The following is a 17,314-nucleotide window of genomic DNA, read 5'->3' on the forward strand; positions in this document are numbered from 1 at the left end:
TTGTTTATAGGTTTTTTCCATGGAATAAATTTACAGGTTGCATGTCAGTGTTCATGACTAGAAAATCTGCTCAGAGCACTGGAAAAGCTGAGTGTGTTGAACATTTTTCCTTTTGCAGAAATCTGCAATGCATTGACAGTATCTTTTGTGCTAATTTTGCTACATGTATATTATTACAAAATAAGACTCTATGATACTGTGAAAAGGAAAGGTGATACTTATATACAAAATCTTTAAGTTGGTTTTGTGCATTCACAGTCTCTTACCCAGATTTCATTAATTCACACTCACAAACTCACAAGTGTCATAGTGCATGAGTGAAGGAAGTCTGACCAGTATTGTTTTTGTGAGATGCAAAGGACAAGAAATAGCAGCTGTTGAGTCCTCATGAACTGCTCTGGTTCTTCCTGCTTGGGATTGGCAACCTAGGACTTTGGACAGAGCTCTCACATCTTCTAGGAGTTGTCAGTTCTGAATGAGTGATCCTTCACATTAAGCTCTTGCTGACTTCAGCTTCCATGAGTCTTAGTCCAGGCTGCTGACCACTGGGGGATTTTTTTGTTGTTTTCTTCTTTGAAATAGACATCTGTAGTCTGTTTTTGATTTGGGGCTAATTTAAAAATGAATGTTATGGGATACACAGCAGCCTTGTTGCTCCTCATGTTAGAATGCAGGGTTTTCTGCTGGCAAGTCATCTGTACTGTGAGGTGTTAGAGTGCAGGCCTTATGGTCTTTACATAAATATGTTCCTCAGTTTACTACTGGCAGCTATGTCCTGGGAATTGTCATCATAGACCTTTTAACCCTTTGTTACGCTGTTTCTTCTGGTATGTTTCTATTACAAGTCTGTACATAGCGTGCAACTAAAGACACCTTAAAACATAAGCATTCAGAATGAAGAATGTGCTTACAAAAACCAAATTCTAGTTCCCAGGGAAATTTGGATTGGCAGGCAAAATCCGTTTGGCTCAACTACCCTGTGAGTGCTGTTTCAATTTGCTGGTTAATGTTCTGCAGCTTGCAGCGCATGACAAGCAAATCCGCAGAACCCATGGAGTATATACAAGTCTTGCACAGCTCTCTGTAGGATCCCAGCTCCTGCAAAGGAGAGTTGTGGTGGTTCTGCCACTGAGGATTTCCCATGAAGTTGGAGTTGCCTCAGCTGAAATCTTCATTCCTGTGTATGCCCACTGGATTGTCATGGACTCAGGAAAAAAAGCAGCTGATGCACTCATGCTTCTCTTCCAGTTCAGTGTAAGAGAAGCCATCCTGGATCAGTAAAAAAGGCTTGTCTAGATCAGTATCTTATCCTTGACAGCAGCAAAGTGTCTGTGGTATTTTCCCTCTTCTGATCTGGTGGTGATTCTTTATCAATGTATTTCCCTGGTCTCCAACAATTGGCAGCTCAAGAATTTCTAAATTTAGCAACATTGTATCTATGTTTATTAACACAATAGATTTTTTTTTCATGAACCTCCATCTCTGAACCTGCACAAACTTCCAGTATTCACAGCTTTTTGCAGCAATGAGTTGCACAACTTAACTACACTGGGAGAGAACCATCTGTTTGGTCCTTTTGAACCTGTCACCTCACACCTGGCTGGTTTTTGTATTAGAAGTAGTGGACAATTCATCCTTAATCTTATCCAAACTACTCATGATTTCTCTCCAGACTTACCTACCTTACATTAGGTCTTTCATTAGTCATGTGCTGAAGTGCACCTTCATGGCAAAGGCAGCCAACAGCATCCTGGGCTGTACTAGGAAGAGTGTTGCCAGCAGGTCAAAGGAAGTAATCCCTCCCCACCACTCAGCACTGGCAAGAACACATCTGGAGTGCTGGGTCCAGTACAAGAAAGATATGGACTTACTAGAGCAAGTCCTGTGCAGGGTCATGAAGATGGCAACATCCTTTTTACCATCCTCCATGAGTAGACTGAGCCATGGTCTCCACTCATGCCAAAACCACCACCAGGAAGAATGTGGCGACCCAGACAGAGCTGCCACGCAAACATGCAGAGGTTCAGGTCCCAGGCTGCAGAGAGTGCCTGAGCCTGTCAGTCCTGTCGGAGGGCAGCAGTGACAGCACCTGTGTGCACTGCGATCAGCTGGATGACCTGCTCGGCCTGGTGGCGGAACTCAGAGAAGAGGTTAAGAGATTAAGAAGTTTTAGGGAGTGTGAAAACGAAATTGATTGGTGGAGTAACACCCTAGCACCCCTGAAGCAACAGGAGCAAATGGAGGCTCCAAATGAGGCAGGTAATCCCTTATCCTCTTGCTATCAGGCAGAAGGAGGGGACCTAAGAGATGAGGGAGGCTGGAAACAGGAACCTGCTCAGAGAGGCAGGAAAATCCTTTCCTGGCCTCCCTCACCCTCCATGGTGTCCCTTCACAATAGATTCAGGGCCCTGGAACTTTTGAACAAAGCAGTGGAGGAGGAAGAAAATGAGACAAATGAAGAAGGCCAAGGTCCACCAAGGCCAGGTCATTTCAGACCAGGTATTAAAACCAGCTCTGAAAAGAACCCCGGAAGAGTCATTGTAGTGGGTGACTCCACTCTAAGGGGTGTCGAAGGCCCCATATGCAGACCAGACCCGCTTCACAGGGAAGTCTGCTGCCTCCCTGGGGCCCGCATCAAGGACCTCACAGCAACACTCCCTACCCTAGTGAGACCCAAGGATTACTACCCTCTCCTGGTTTTTCAGGTAGGTAGTGATGACATCACCATGAGAAAGCCTAAAGCAGTGAAGAGAGACTTCAGGTCCTTGGGAAGACTGCTTAAGGGGTTGTGGGCACAAATTGTGTTCTCCATCTCTTCAGTTTGGGGGGATGGATGAGGATGATTATAGGAGAATTCAGCAGATGAATGGGTGGCTCCAAGACTGGTGTTACCATCAGGGCTTTGGATTCTTCAATCATGGGTTGGTATACAGGACACCTGACCTTTTGACATTAGATGGAATGCACCTGTCCTGGAGAGGGAAGGGGATCTTGGGGCAGGAGTTAGCTGGGCTCATTGACAGAGCTTTAAACTAGATTTGAAAGGGTAGGGGGCAAAACATCGGCCCATCTGAAGTGCATCTATACCAATGCACACAGCATGGGTAACAAAAAGTAGGAGCTTGTAGCCGTGATGAAATAGGAAATTACAATGTTGTTGCTATTACAGAAACATAGTGGGATGTCTCCCATGACTGGAGTGTGCTAACTGAGGGTTATAAGCTCTTTACGAGAGACAGGGAAGGAGAGGTGGTGGGGTGGCTCTGTATGTTAAGGACTGTTATGATTGCTTTGAGTACAAGTGTCTTTGTGTTAGAATCAGGGGGAAGGCCAACAGGGCAGATGTTGTAGTAGGAGTCATTTATAGGCCACCCAACCATGACAGACAGGCGGATGAAATATTCTATAGGCACTTAGGAGAAATCTCATGATCGCTTGTCCTTGTTCTTGTGGGAGACTTTAACTTCCCAGACATCTGCTGGAGATACAACACAGCAGAGCAAGACCAGTCCCAGAGATTCCTGGAATGTGTGGGAGACAACTTCCTGACGCAGCTGGTAAGAGAACCGACCAGAGAAGGTGCCCTACTAGATCCTCTCTTTGTGAACAGAGAAGGACTGGTGGATGAAGTGGTGGTTGGAGGCCGACTAGGGCACCGCAATCATGAAATTAATAGAGTTCTCTATTCTTAGAGAGGCCAGGAGAGGGCTAAGTAGGACTGACATCCTGGACTGGGCTGACTATGTCTTGTTTAGGCACCTGCTTGAAAGGATCCCCTGGGAGACGGTCCTGAAGGGTATAGGGGCCCAGGAAGGCTGGGCACTCTTTAAGAAGAAAGTGTTAATGGCTCAGAGTAGGTGGTCCCCAGGTGCTCTAAGAGAAGCTGATGCCAGAGAAGACCACCCTGGCTGAACAGGGAGCTTTGGCTGCAACTCAGGGAGAAAAGGAGAGTTCATGGCCTTTGGGAGAAGGGGCTAGCCAGTCACAGTGATTGCAAAGATGCTGTGAGGCTATGCAGGGTGGAAATCAGAAGGGCTAAAGCCCAGCTGGAAATTCATTTGGCCTCTGCAATGAAGAATAACAAGAAATGTTTCTGTAAGTATGTGTGATGGTTTGACTTTGGCTAAATGCCAGGTATCCACCAAGTCACTCTATCACTTCCCCCCCATCTTTTCCCCTTGTTTTCTCAACAGGGCAAAGAGGGGAAAGAAGTTAAGATAGACCAACCCTTGTGGGTAAAACAAAAGCAGTTTTAATATAAGCAAAATGAAGCAAAGGTCTGCACGCAGAAGCAAAAGAAAACAGATTTATTTTCTACTTCTCATGGAGAGCCAATGTCGGCCTTCTCAGGATGCAGGGCTCTGATACACATAGTGGTTGCCTTAGAGGACCAAGGGTGACCCCAGCCCCTTCCTCCTTTCTCCCAGCTTTATACTGAGCAGACGTCATATGGTCTGGAATATCCCTTTGGTCAGTTCGGGTCAGCTGTCCTGTCTGTGTCCCCTCCCAAGATCTTGCCCACCCCGTCCCACTGGAGGAAATGTCAGAAAGAGCCTTGATGGTGTGCTCAGCATTAGCCACAACACCAGGGTGCTATCAACACCCTGCCAGCTCCCAACATAAAACACAGCACATGAGGGCTGCTGTAGGGGAAAACCAATTCCAGCAGAGCCAGACGCAGTACCGTATGTCAGTAGCAAAAGAAAGTCCAGGGAGTGCCTCCATCCCCTGCTAGATGCAGGAGGAGATATGGTAACAAGTGATGAGGAAAAGGCTGAGGTGCTTAATGCCTTCTTTGCCTCAGTCTTTAATAGCAAGACTAGTTGTACTGAGGGAATCCAGCCTCCTCAGCCAGAAGACAGAATGGGAGAATGACCCCCCTACAATGCAGGACACAGTCAGTGACCTACTGCATCACACAGGCACACACAAGTCTATGGGACCAGAAGGGATACACCCGAGGGTGCTGAAGGAGCTGGCTGGGGTGCTCACCAATCTGATTTCCATCATTTACCAGCAGTCCTGGCTGACTGGAAAGGTCCCAACAGATTGGAGATGGGGCAGTGTGATGCCCATATATAAGAAGGGCCAGAAGGATAATCCGAGAAATTACAGGCCTGTCAGCTTGACTTCGGTACCTGGGAAGCTGATGGAGCAGCTCATCCTAAACACCATTATACAACACCTGCGGGACAACCAGATACTCAGGCCCTGTCAGCATGGGTTTATAAAAGGCAGGTCCTGCTTGACAAACCTGTTCTCCTTCTACAACAGGACGACCTGCTTATTGGATGAGGGAAAGGCTGTGGATGTAATTTACCTTTACTTTAGTAAGGCTTTTGACACTGTTTCCCACAACAGTCTCCTAGCAATAATGACTGCTCGAGGCTTGGACAATTGCACACCTTGCTGGGTAAAAAACTGTCTGGATGGCCGGGCCTAAAGAGTTGTGGTGAACGGAGTTAAATCCAGTTGGCAGCCGGTCACGAGTGGTGTCCCCCAGGGCTCGATGTTGGGGCCACTCCTGTTTAACATCTTTATTGATGATCTAGACGAGGGGATCGAGTGCACCCTCAGTCAGTTTGCAGATGACACCCAGTTGGATGGGAGTGTTGATCTGCTCGAGGGTAGGGAGGCTCTGCAGAGAGACCTGGACAGGCTGGAGCCATGGGCTGAGCCCAACTGCAGGAGTTTCCATAAGGCCAAATGCCGGGGGCTGCCCTTGGGCCACAACAACCCCCAGCAGCGCTACAGGCTTGGGGAGGAGTGGCTGGAGAGCTGCCAGTCAGAGAGGGACCTGGGGTGTTGATTGACAGCCGGCTGAACAGGAGCCAGCAGTGTGCCCAGGGGGCCAAGAAGGCCAATGGCATCCTGGCTTGTGTCAGCAATAGCGTGGCCAGCAGGGACAGGGAAGGGATCTGACCGCTTTACTCGGCACTGGTAAGGCCGCCCCTCGATTCCTGTGTTCAGTTTTGGGCCCCTCACTCCAAAAAGGACATTGAATGACTCGAGCGTGTCCAGAGAAGGGCAACGCAGCTGGTGCAGGGTCTGGAGCACAGGTCGTACGGGGAGCGGCTGAGGGAACTGGGGGTGTTTAGTCTGGAGAAGAGGAGGCTGAGGGGAGACCTCATTGCCCTCTACAGCTCCCTGAAAGGAGGGTGCAGAGAGCTGGGAATGAGCCTCTTTAGCCTAGTAGTAAGCAAAAGGACAGGAGTGAATGGCTTCAAGTTGTGCCAGGGAAAGTTTAGACTAGATGTTGGGAAGTATTTCTTTCCAGAAGGGGTTGTTAGGTGTTGGAATGGGCTGCCCAGGGAGGTGGTGGAGTCCCCATCCCGGAATTGTTCAAGAGTAGGGTTAATTTAGAGCTTAAGGATATGGTGTAGTTGGGAACAGTCTAGGTGAACTGTTAGACTAGATGATTTCCAAGGTCCTTTCCAACCTAGATGATTCTGTGATTGTGATCCTTCATACAAGGAGAGGCAGAGAGATTTGGACTGTTAAGTCTGGAACTCAAGATTTGGGGGATTTTACCAATGTATATGTGTAATATATAAATATAATAATGTAAAAATACTTCTCGGTAGAGCCCACCAACAGGACAAGAGGGAAAGGGCATGAATTAAAAATCTGGAAATTCCCTCTGGAAACATGACAACAGTTTTTTACTCTGACCGCGGTCAAACACTAGAACAAGTTACCCAGAGAAGTTGTAGAATGTCTGTGGGATATTCAAAACATAACTAGACATGGTCTTGGGTAGCAAGCTCTAGGTGACTGTTTTGCTGATTAAGGACACCAATTAAACTCGGACACCAGAGTGAAAAGAGTAGGCGTATTTTACTGGAGATAACTAAATAATGTAACAGGGTAACACAGAAAATGTGCAGGAAGAAAAGGCAGAATAATGCACCTAGAGCAACAAACAGGAGAATACAGGGTAATGCATCAAATCATTACTACATGAGAGAGAATAGTGATCAAGAAAGACCCATCACCACTTGCACACGTTCCCATCATCCAGCCCTGCAGTGGCTGGGCAGCCCCGGTTACAGCGAGGGTTTGGGGAGCCTGTCCCGGCAAGGGGGAAATCCTACGCTGTGTGGCCACCCATAGGTGAGGCTGACAAAGTCTCTCTGAGAGGGTCCAGCCTTATATACCATAGATCGACAAGCCAGAATAGCTGGCACCTTTGTTTTGAGCAGAAAATTTCTGTTTTCTCCTGTTGGATTCCATCCAAAGCCTGGCCAAGGCTCGGGGTTGGGGAGACCAAGGGAGTTTCTAACAAGGCTGGTTACATGGATTCTCAGCCTTGAACAAGGCTAAACAAGGGAAGCTGGATACATTCTCTCCTCACTCCTGATTATATTTTGTCTAAGCTGCCTCTTTCACTAGCAAGCTTACATACCTTGTTAATGATTACAGACTAAGTTATCAGCTTCAGCTTGGGGCCTGTTGTTCAGGCTGCAGTATTTCAATGCTTTAGCACTTTTTACATCAGCATAGGTGGTTTGTTATAACTTAGTACAATACCTACTAGCACAAAGGTTATCAGTTATAAAATATACAGGATTCATCTATAGGTCAGCTCTGGCCTGGGCCTGTTGGCCAAGCCTTAGCACTTCAGTGACCCTGCTTGGTCATTGTCATGGTTTTAGCCCAGAGGGCAACTGAGCACCATGCAGCTGCTCACACCTCTTACCCTTGAGGAAGGGAAAGGAGAAAATAAAGCAAAAGGCTCAGGAATCAAGATCAAGACAGGGAAGGAGCACTCACCCATTATAGTGACAGGCAAAAGACAGACTTGTTATGGGAAGAAAAAATAACATAAATTTAATAAAGACGCTAACAAAGGTAACACTTAACTGACAAAGTAGGACAGTGAGAAGTATAACCACATCTTAAAAACAACTTTCCTCCACTGGCACAGGGGGCAGGCAATGGGGGGTGTGGTCAGTCCCACTGGTTCTTTTTCCTTGGGGACAGAGGGGAGTGGGGCAGGTGAGAACTTCTTTCATTCTTCCTTTGCTTCAGCGTGGTTCCCCTTTTGTGGGAGACAGTCCACCATGAACTTACTCCAACATGAGTCCTTCCCATGGGCCACAGCATTTCCCAAGCTGCTCTGGTGTGGATCCCTCCCAGTGTCAAACTACAACAGTGGGGGCTTCTTCCCACAGAGTCTCAGCCTTCTTTGGGTACATCCACCTGCTCTGGCATGGGGTCCTCCACAGGCTGCAGATGGGCGTCTGCTCCACTACAGACCTCCATGGGCAGCAGGGGAACAACCCTGCCTCTCATCATGGGCTGCAGGGGAGTCTCCTCCTTTCTTTTACTAACCTTGGTGTTTATACAGGTGTTCTCCTCGCAACTCAAACTCCTCCTCCTAGGTTCAGCTTCTTAAATAGTTATCACAGAGGCGTGTCCACCATTGCTAATTGGATTGGCCTTGGCCAAGGGCGGGTCTGATTTGAGGCTGGGGAGCTTCAAGAAGCTTCTCACAGGGGAACACTGCTATAGCCCCCCTCCCCTGCTACCAAAAACGCTGCCATTCACATAAACCCAGCACAAGCATGAGGGTTGGACTAGTTGCTCTTAAGGGGTCCTTTGCAACCTCAGTGATTCAATGATTTGTGTTTGAGGCTGCTGTCTATTTGGTGATTATTCACTGTGTATAACTGTACCTTTTCCATTTTCCTATAATCCCTTTGAGGTTATGAAAGACATCTTGAATATTGCATGTGGGCACTCAGTGTCATAATGATGTTAATTTCCCAAGCATATATCATGTTGTTTATGGCTTTGAGGAAGAAAAGAGGGTCATAATTGAGCATGCAGCTAATGTTTTCATAGATTTGTCTATTGTAACAGCAGCTCTTGGCTGCTACACATTGGACTGTACTTTCTGGTTTTTTAAAGGGCATTTATTTCTGTTTTTTTAGTGTTTTGTACTACGTAGTCCTATTCCAACTAAGATTTCCCTCTGCTGCCAATGTCAAAGTAGTGCAGAGTCTATTGGCAGGTGAGCTGTCTGATCTACTCTGCAAATAGATATCTCTTCAAATACAAAGAGAGTGTAGGATTTAGCCCAAAGCAAGTGCTGGTTTTGTTTACAGAGTAATCAAGTTAGAAAAGAAAGAAGTATGCATTCTTACTGTGGTGTGAAATAGCCTTTGCTATTAACACTATTTTAAATGTCAGAATTGTATCTTCAGTTCTTACAGAAGGATTTTGTGAAATCAAGCTGCAGCTGTAGTTGGGGCTAATGGAGTCACTACTTTAGTTACAGCAATAAAGTCCGTTTATTTTTTCATTTCCTTTTGCTGCAATCTGAGTGTTGACTTGCAAGTTAAATAGTTGTTTTGCTTTGAAAAGGCTTTTACCTCCAGACAAGTCCAGCAATTAACAGTGAATTGGCAAATGGGCTCATGTGAGTTGTACAGAATAAAGACCAGAACTATACAACTTTTGATGGTTTTTCTGCAGCCTTTGAATCCTAACTGCTTTCTCCAACAGCAAGCCCAAACAAGGACAAATGTTGTCTTTCAAATGTGTTAGCTGAAGCATTTCATTTTGCAGTTTTGAAACTCCAGTTTAGGAGTATTTCAGGCTGTATTGCAGCAGGGATGCTAGCCAAGGTGAATGTCATGCAGAGACATTATGGTGACTGTGATGTATTGAGAGAGGCCAAGGAATGAGCCTGAACTAGGTTAGAGAGCACAGCTTGCTGAAATAGCTGTCAAGGCTGTGTAATACACAACAAATACAGTCTTTTGGAAAAACACAGTCTTGACAAAGAATTTGTAGTTGTGAAGCAGTACCAGGCAAGGAAGTCCTGGTGGCCAGACTCGAGATAATAGGAGGGGCAGTGTCAGTATAAGCTACTTGGGCTTATCTTTAAGATTTTTCTAAAAAAGGCAAAACCCCCAAACCTATTTTAAGAAAATGCACACTTCCTATCACAGTATTGACCTTGTCTTGCTCTCATGTTTACAGCTGTTCTGTCATGTGACTGGTAGTTTTAGGTAAAGACATTACTCTTCCTCCCAGTAAATAGACCCTGAAGAGGAGCCTTCACCAAAACTGGAAGAGGGACTCAGCTGTGCCGGCTTCCCAGGAATAAACTGTTTGTATGATCCCCAGTTTGTTACAAGCTTAAGCTGAAACAAGGTGTTTCAAGAACTTGAAGCTATTCATTGGAAGGGTTTGAGATGCTAGCCTGATGTAATGTAATGCAACATCAGAAGTTCTTACAGAGTATCTAATAATGTCAACATAGTAATACCTTGAAATTCTATAGGTCCTTCTTTTCATATTTAGTTGCTTTTCTCAAGCACTCTGTAATCTTGCCCACCCTCCATGGGATTTTGAAGACGTTTCACACTAATGGTCAAAAATCATTTTACCTAATTCTGTAATAACTCTTGGGTAAATTCTGTTGGATTTGAGTACATATAATATCTAGCTTTTAACGCTTTTCTTACATTTTTCTGGTCTTCGTTCTGTTTTCTTTTGTTTTAAGTGCATTTCGTTAACAGTTGTGACATAATTCATCTTTCCTACAAAGACTGAAGCCCTGAATATTACAAGCATTCCTCTTGTGTCTGTGTTTGATCTCTTCCTACATGAAGTAATGGATCTCTGCTTTTCTTTGTCATTTATTTCTAATGTGTTTGGGTGTGGAGGAGATCGGTTTTTTCATTCTGTTTTACTATGTTAGCCTGTCTCCATCATCATCTGGTTGTCTTAATTCAGACAAACTTCACCTTTCACCTGCTTCAGCTTGGCAGCCTGTGGTACATGTCTACTGTGATTTCAAACCTCTTTTTCTTTTCATATGTCTTTGCAGTTACTTAGTTTTCATCATATCATGAAACTCTTCCTCCCTTCTTTAATTGACTCAGCTTCCTGGACAGCCTGTAAGAATGTCTTTTACATCAGTGTCACAAAGCCTGAGTCAATTCATTATAATGCCAGTTAAGTATATATATTGGTCTTTGTATCCATTCAGTCTGGTTAGGATCTGTGACTTGGCAAATTGTCCATCTTGTTCTCCTTCTTAGATCCTTTCCCCACTCACCAACACCATTTTCTTCCCAATTTCCTGTTTTTCCAGTTGGTCACAACTCCTATTTCTCTCGGGTTTTTTTGTTTCAAACCTAGTTTAAAGTCTCCCCACTTAGCTGACAAACTGATGTCCTAAGATGCTTTTTTCTTGTCAGAGGGCTCATTGGTAGCCTTTGTTTCCCCAGCCATATGATGATATTCTTAATTCCTCCCTATTTTGTCACTATTTCCATAGCTCTATATTCATCTCCAGAAGATGTTGATCTATGCGTGTGCCTTGAACTCAATGGAAAATTTTCAGGAAAACTCTACCCATTCCTTTTCCTACTTCATTCCTGTTCACAGTGTATTGTGATAACATCTGAGTACCTAGTAAAAAGTCAGGAATGCCCACTTGGATGATCAGCCTGTACCAGATGAAGTGGAGTACTCTCAGTTTCATCTCCAGATAGGCAGTATCTCTTGGAAGATCAGTAGGTCACTGCCCCATTGATTTCCTCTCTTCTCTGTTCCAAAAGTGGGTCGCTAATACCATCATACTTCCTTCCTCAGAGACTAGTATTTGACGTGCCAGTCTGTCTGGGGCTCTGTTTGTGACATTCTTGAACTGTGTATGAATTTTCACATTCACCGGATGAGAGGGAAAAGTGCACAAAGTAGTTGACAAACACATGTATGTCGGATGATGTGACAGCTGACTTCAAGTGTTGAGTGTTTTCCAGACTGGACATCTCATCCTGACAATTTTGTTGTATTCTCATTCACGTTACAGCTAAGTTGTTTCCTGAAGGGCTTCTCCAGCAGGCATCTCTGATAATGTTAAAGAAAAGGCACTCTTCTTGAAATAACATTGAAGAGGACGTGACAGTGATTACAGAGTTGGAAAATTATTTTTTCTGTACTCAAGAGGCAAGAAAATAGTGTTTGAAGTGGGAGAACTGAATACAGTGATCAGTAAGGAGAGAAGCTGAATGTAGAAGTGAGGAGACAAGCTATTGATATACAGCAAAAATGCAGGTCTCTATAGAGAGACATGAAGTTTGTAATACCATGATTCTTTGTAAATACTTTTCCTATTTAGCAGCTACAAGCTAAAGCTCTTCAGCCAATTTTTGAAGAAACTATAGACACAAAACCAAACATAATTCTCTTACTCCAAGAGCAGTTTGTCCTAACAGTGTGTATAATTGTTGTATAATTGTCAAATAATGTCCTTGACAAGTTTCTGGAGACTGTAGTACGTCTCGGGTGTCACCAGTCCTGGTCTTTGTCTCACTGCACTCTGCTGATTTGTTTTATTACCAGTAAAGTGTATAAGCAGCTTCTTGTTGTGATCTGCCAGCATGATTGTTTCAGTTTGGTTTGTTTTTTTTTAAACCAGAATCTGCTTCACTTGCTTCCTTTGCCTACAGCAATAGATAGTTTCTGTGAGCACTCAGCAGGGAATTGTAACTCTTATTTAAATTGGAAGAATTTGCAACTAAAGATACACACTGTGTGTTTGAGAGATCACCTAGGAGAGCTTGATAAAATACATATTCTTATTGTGAAGTCTCTATCTTAGATTATTTAGAACCAAATTCACACCCACATTGCTATCTCTGGTAATAACATTTCTCGGACAGACATTCTCATTTCAGTAGTATTAATGAGTCTGTTACAGTAACAGAAGGAATATGGCCTGTGATCATGCACTTTTCACAACAGTGTGACTGAGTGCTCAGATGTTTGACTCCTGCACACTAACATTCATGAAGTTTTCTCTACAAAGGAACATCTTTAGGCAAACTACCTCTCTGGAGGACATAGCACCATTAATAAAAGCTTTGATTGGAACTTCTCTTTAATGATTATTTGTATAATATGCTGTCTTCCTAGTCTCTTGCCTAGAGAAGATGCGAGCAAAAGCCCAGAACTGGCAAGGCAGATGCCAACAAGAACTCCTAACTACAGTATGCACTTGCTCCAATCCAGCCCAGTACTGACATACTTGAAGTTGAGACGACCTGTATGCTTAAGGCTTTGAACAAGACACTTTGGACTTTGCCTTGTCAGGGCTTATGACAGTAGTTTTTTGGGGGGGGGTTGGCCCTGAACATCTTAAAAAAGAAGACACATACTGCTCTTAGCTCAGTTTTACAGACTGAACTGCAGAATCCAGTCCTCCAATGCACAAATGAGTTCCTGGACTGGGGAATGATAAAATTTAGGTCTCACTACAGTCAAAGTCAGTGCATGAGCTTGTCCCAAACTGCAGTGTAATTTGCCTCTATCTTGGAGCTAGAGAAGTACTTCCGGCCTTATTTTTTCCTATATATCACAAGTGCTATGATTATAAAGAAACAGAGTTTGGAGAAAGAAGTAATATATTTCTCTTGGACCAACTTATGTGGTTGGAAAAAACAGTCAAAATTTTGACCACCAATTCTTTCTTCAGATTGGAATCAAAAGCAGAAAAACCTTGTGCTGAGTACTGGTTGTGAATGGTTTTTCTATGTCAGTGATACAAGCCATGCATTTAAATAGCTACGTAAATTATTTATGAGGGCCTTGGTAGTAAAGAAGTTTATGATTAAAAAGAAGCAATGGTCTGACAGCAACAAAAAAAGACAGTTTAACACCCGGAACACAGTGCCTGTTGGAGGGAAGGGTAGCAGGAATTATAATATCAGAAAAGTCTAATGTGCCATAAAACCAGCTGTCCTGAGTCCATAGGTTTTGGCATTTAGTGGAGCTAGATTTTAGTCTTAGGTTTTGAAGGCATTCTGTATGTCTTGAATGTCTGTTGAACATAGACCAGAGTCAAAGTAATTGTTTAGGGAAAAGTGCTTACTACCTGTAAGTACACATTTTTCATCTTTTACTGATTATCAGTCCAAATTCTTGCTGATGCATAGTGTTTAAGTGTTTCTGGAAAAAAAAATGGGTAATTTCTTCCAAAATATTGCTTCATGGGAGAGAAAAAGGTGCATTTTTTTTCATGCACATTTAAATTACCACCTCCTAGGAGAAAGTCTGAATTCCTCACGTCAGACTGAGCATTGTGAATGTGCAGGGCATTTTTCTAGACTCCAAATTAAATGTCAGGCAGACAATCAAATTTCTTTTGTATTAGCAGTTTAGTGTGCTGGTATATTTAAAGACGATCATCCTGATATATACACTTGCACATCCTTACCATGGTTTTTTTTGTTTTATTGGTTAAAACACAGAATAGATAGTATTTTGTAATTTGTCAGGATTTTTTTATGGTAGATCACCCATATAGTAGAACATGTATGACTAAGAGCTGTAGAAGAGGTGTTTTCCCAGACCAAAAAAAAAAAAAAGTATTAAAGCTGAATTTAATTTTATTGAATACATTGAGTATTCCTTCAAAGCAACTACATTTTTGTTGCAGTAAGTATGATCAGTAATACCCAGCTTCCATTTCCCATGTTTGAAGCTGATCAACCACTTACACCCTGTAAAATTTTCCCAAACCTATTCCATGGGAGGCTGCTAACTGCTGCAGTCATCTCTGCTGCTTATTTTAGCTAAGCTCTTTCTAAAAAATACGCTTTCAAGAACTTGTCATCAAGCAGTACTTATTTTTGACAATGCCTGGTTGATCTCTTAAGCTTCATGTGGCTTGTAGGAGCAAAGAGTTTAGACTAAAAGCCCCTGTAATTTAAGTTTTGCTTTGTATTGGTGTGGATATCTGTTCTGTCAATGGTTGTTTCACAACTAGTTTGACAGTCTTCAGTAAAGCAATGAATTTGGGCAGTGGGAGGTAGCAAGTCATAGAATATGACAGAAAGAGTGGAGGACAAATAGCTGTCAGAACATCTCACAAAAAATATGGAGGTCAGGAATTATTCAACAAACTGTATCAATATTGTAAACTATTTTCCTGATATCAAGCTATAGCATTTGATTCCCTTTTGTAGTATTTTGGATTACCTTTTCTGTCTGTGCTCAATTCCTTTATTCATTATGGAAAAAGAAAACTACTACGTGTGTATTCTGCTATCTGTTTAATTTTTCCTCAAGTGACTTTGCCCTCTCATTCTCTGACACTTTGATATGACACAGTATCTTAAAAAAGTTTTGGAAAATATTCATGGCTGAAATGGTTTTGGCTTTTTTTTGTCTTAGTATCAACCATGAATTAATGCTAACAGCCCCAACAATTCCAACAGGTTGGAAACTGGTGCAAGTATGTCATGGTTTAACCCCAGCCAGCATCTAAGCACCACCGAGCCGCTCACTCGCTCATTCCCCCCAGGGGGATGGGGAAGGAATCAGAAAAAAAAAGAAAAACTCATGAGTTGAGATGAAGACAGTTTGTTATATTATACTACTAATAATAAAGGTAGTAATAACAATAACTTTTAAAAATTAATAATACTAAAAAAAATAGAATATACAAAACAAGTCATGCACAAAGCAATTGCTCACCATTCATATACCAATACCCAGCCAGTTCCCGAGCAGCAGCCCCCAACCAGCTTTCCCCCAGTTTATATACTGGGCATGACATTTTATGATATAGAATATCCCTTTGGCCAGTTTGAGTCAGCTGTCCTGGCTGTGTCCCCTCCCACCTTCTTGTGCCTCTTCAGCCTTCTCACTGGCAGGACATGAGAAACTGAAGAATTCTTGATTTCATATAAACACTACTTAGCAACAGCTAAAAGCATCAGTGTGTTACCAACATTATTCTCCTACTAAATCCAAAACACAACACTATACCAGCTACTAGGAAGAAAACTAACTCTATCCCAGCCAAAACCAGGACAAGGTTTTGAATAGTAAATTTCTCAATTCCTGCCTTATAACTTCAGTGTAAGCTTGCCTCTCATTACCAGCTGTAAGCCTCCACTCAGAAAAATCTCCGTTTTATGCAAATTATTGTAATTACTATTCTTCCTTCAGAGTCCCAGCAATGAAGTGGAGGTGGAAAGGTGTTTGGGAGTGTCTGTAGGGAAGAAGAGCAGACCTCTTGCTTTCACTGCAGTTGGCTTGAACCAGTGCTTTTAATTCCTCACCTGTGCAAGTACCAGATATGCTTGCTGGCTCAAAAAGTTCCCTCTAGCAGTGAGTGCTGCCAGCATTTGATAAAAGGATTGTCTACCTTGAAAAGTATTTTTTAAAGTCTGTTGAGTAAATTGATAAAGCAACAATGCTGGGTTGTTCAAAGCTTCCCAGATACTGAGCATGCTGGTGTAGGGGCAAAAGGGAAGGGTGAGAGAGCAGAGGAGCAGTAGCACCGTCTGTGTGGAGGATACAGAATCACAGAATCATCTAGGTTGGAAAAGACCTCAAAGATCATCTAGTCCAACCATTAACCTAACACTGACAGTTCCTAACTACACCATATCCCTCAGCGCTATGTCAACACAACTCTTACACACCTCCAGGGATGGGGACTCCACCACCTCCCTGGGCAGCCCATTCCAACACCCAACAACCCATTCTATGAAGAAATGCTTCCTAATATCCAGTCTAAACCTTCCCTGGTGCAACTTGAGGCCATTCCCTTCTGTCCTGTCACTTGTTACTTGGTTAAAGAGACTCATCCCCAGCTCTCTGCACCCTCCTTTCAGGTAGCTGTAGAGGGCGATGAGGTCTCCCCTCAGCCTCCTCTTCTCCAGACTAAACACCCCCAGTTCCCTCAGCCGCTCCCCGTATGACCTGTGCTCCAGACCCTGCACCAGCTGCGTTGCCCTTCTCTGGACACGCTCGAGTCATTCAATGTCCTTTTTGTAGTGAGGGGCCCAAAACTGAACACAGGAATCGAGGGGCGGCCTCACCAGTGCCGAGTCCAGGGGTCAGATCCCTTCCCTGTCCCTGCTGGCCACGCTATTGCTGACACAAGCCAGGATGCCATTGGCCTTCTTGGCCCCCTGGGCACACTGCTGGCTCCTGTTCAGGCAGCTGTCAATCAACACCCCAGGTCCCTCTCTGACTGGCAGCTCTCCAGCCACTCCTCCCCAAGCCTGTAGCGCTGCTGGGGGTTGTTGTGGCCCAAGGGCAGCCCCCGGCATTTGGCCTTATGGAAACTCCCCCAGTTGGGCTCAGCCCATGGCTCCAGCCTGTCCAGGTCTCTCTGCAGAGCCTCCCTACCCTCGAGCAGATCAACACTCCCACCCAACTGGGTGTCAGCTGCAAACTGACTGAGGGTGCACTCGATCCCCTCGTCTAGATCATCAATAAAGATGTTAAACAGGAGTGGCCCCAAAACCGAGCCCTGGGGGACACCACTCGTGAC

At 44.0% G+C, this 17,314-nt stretch overlaps 1 protein-coding gene across 2 annotated transcripts in view; it reads left to right on the forward strand.

Moving 5' to 3' along the window:
• The window catches only part of ZNF277 (zinc finger protein 277), a 60,375-nt gene that overhangs the window by 17,590 nt on the left and 25,471 nt on the right, over window positions 1-17,314 (forward strand). The window lies entirely within an intron of this gene.

The sequence above is a fragment of the Athene cunicularia genome (assembly GCF_003259725.1).
Source record: "Athene cunicularia isolate RWA chromosome 1 unlocalized genomic scaffold, athCun1 chr1_part2, whole genome shotgun sequence".
Taxonomy (NCBI): Eukaryota; Metazoa; Chordata; class Aves; order Strigiformes; family Strigidae; genus Athene; species Athene cunicularia.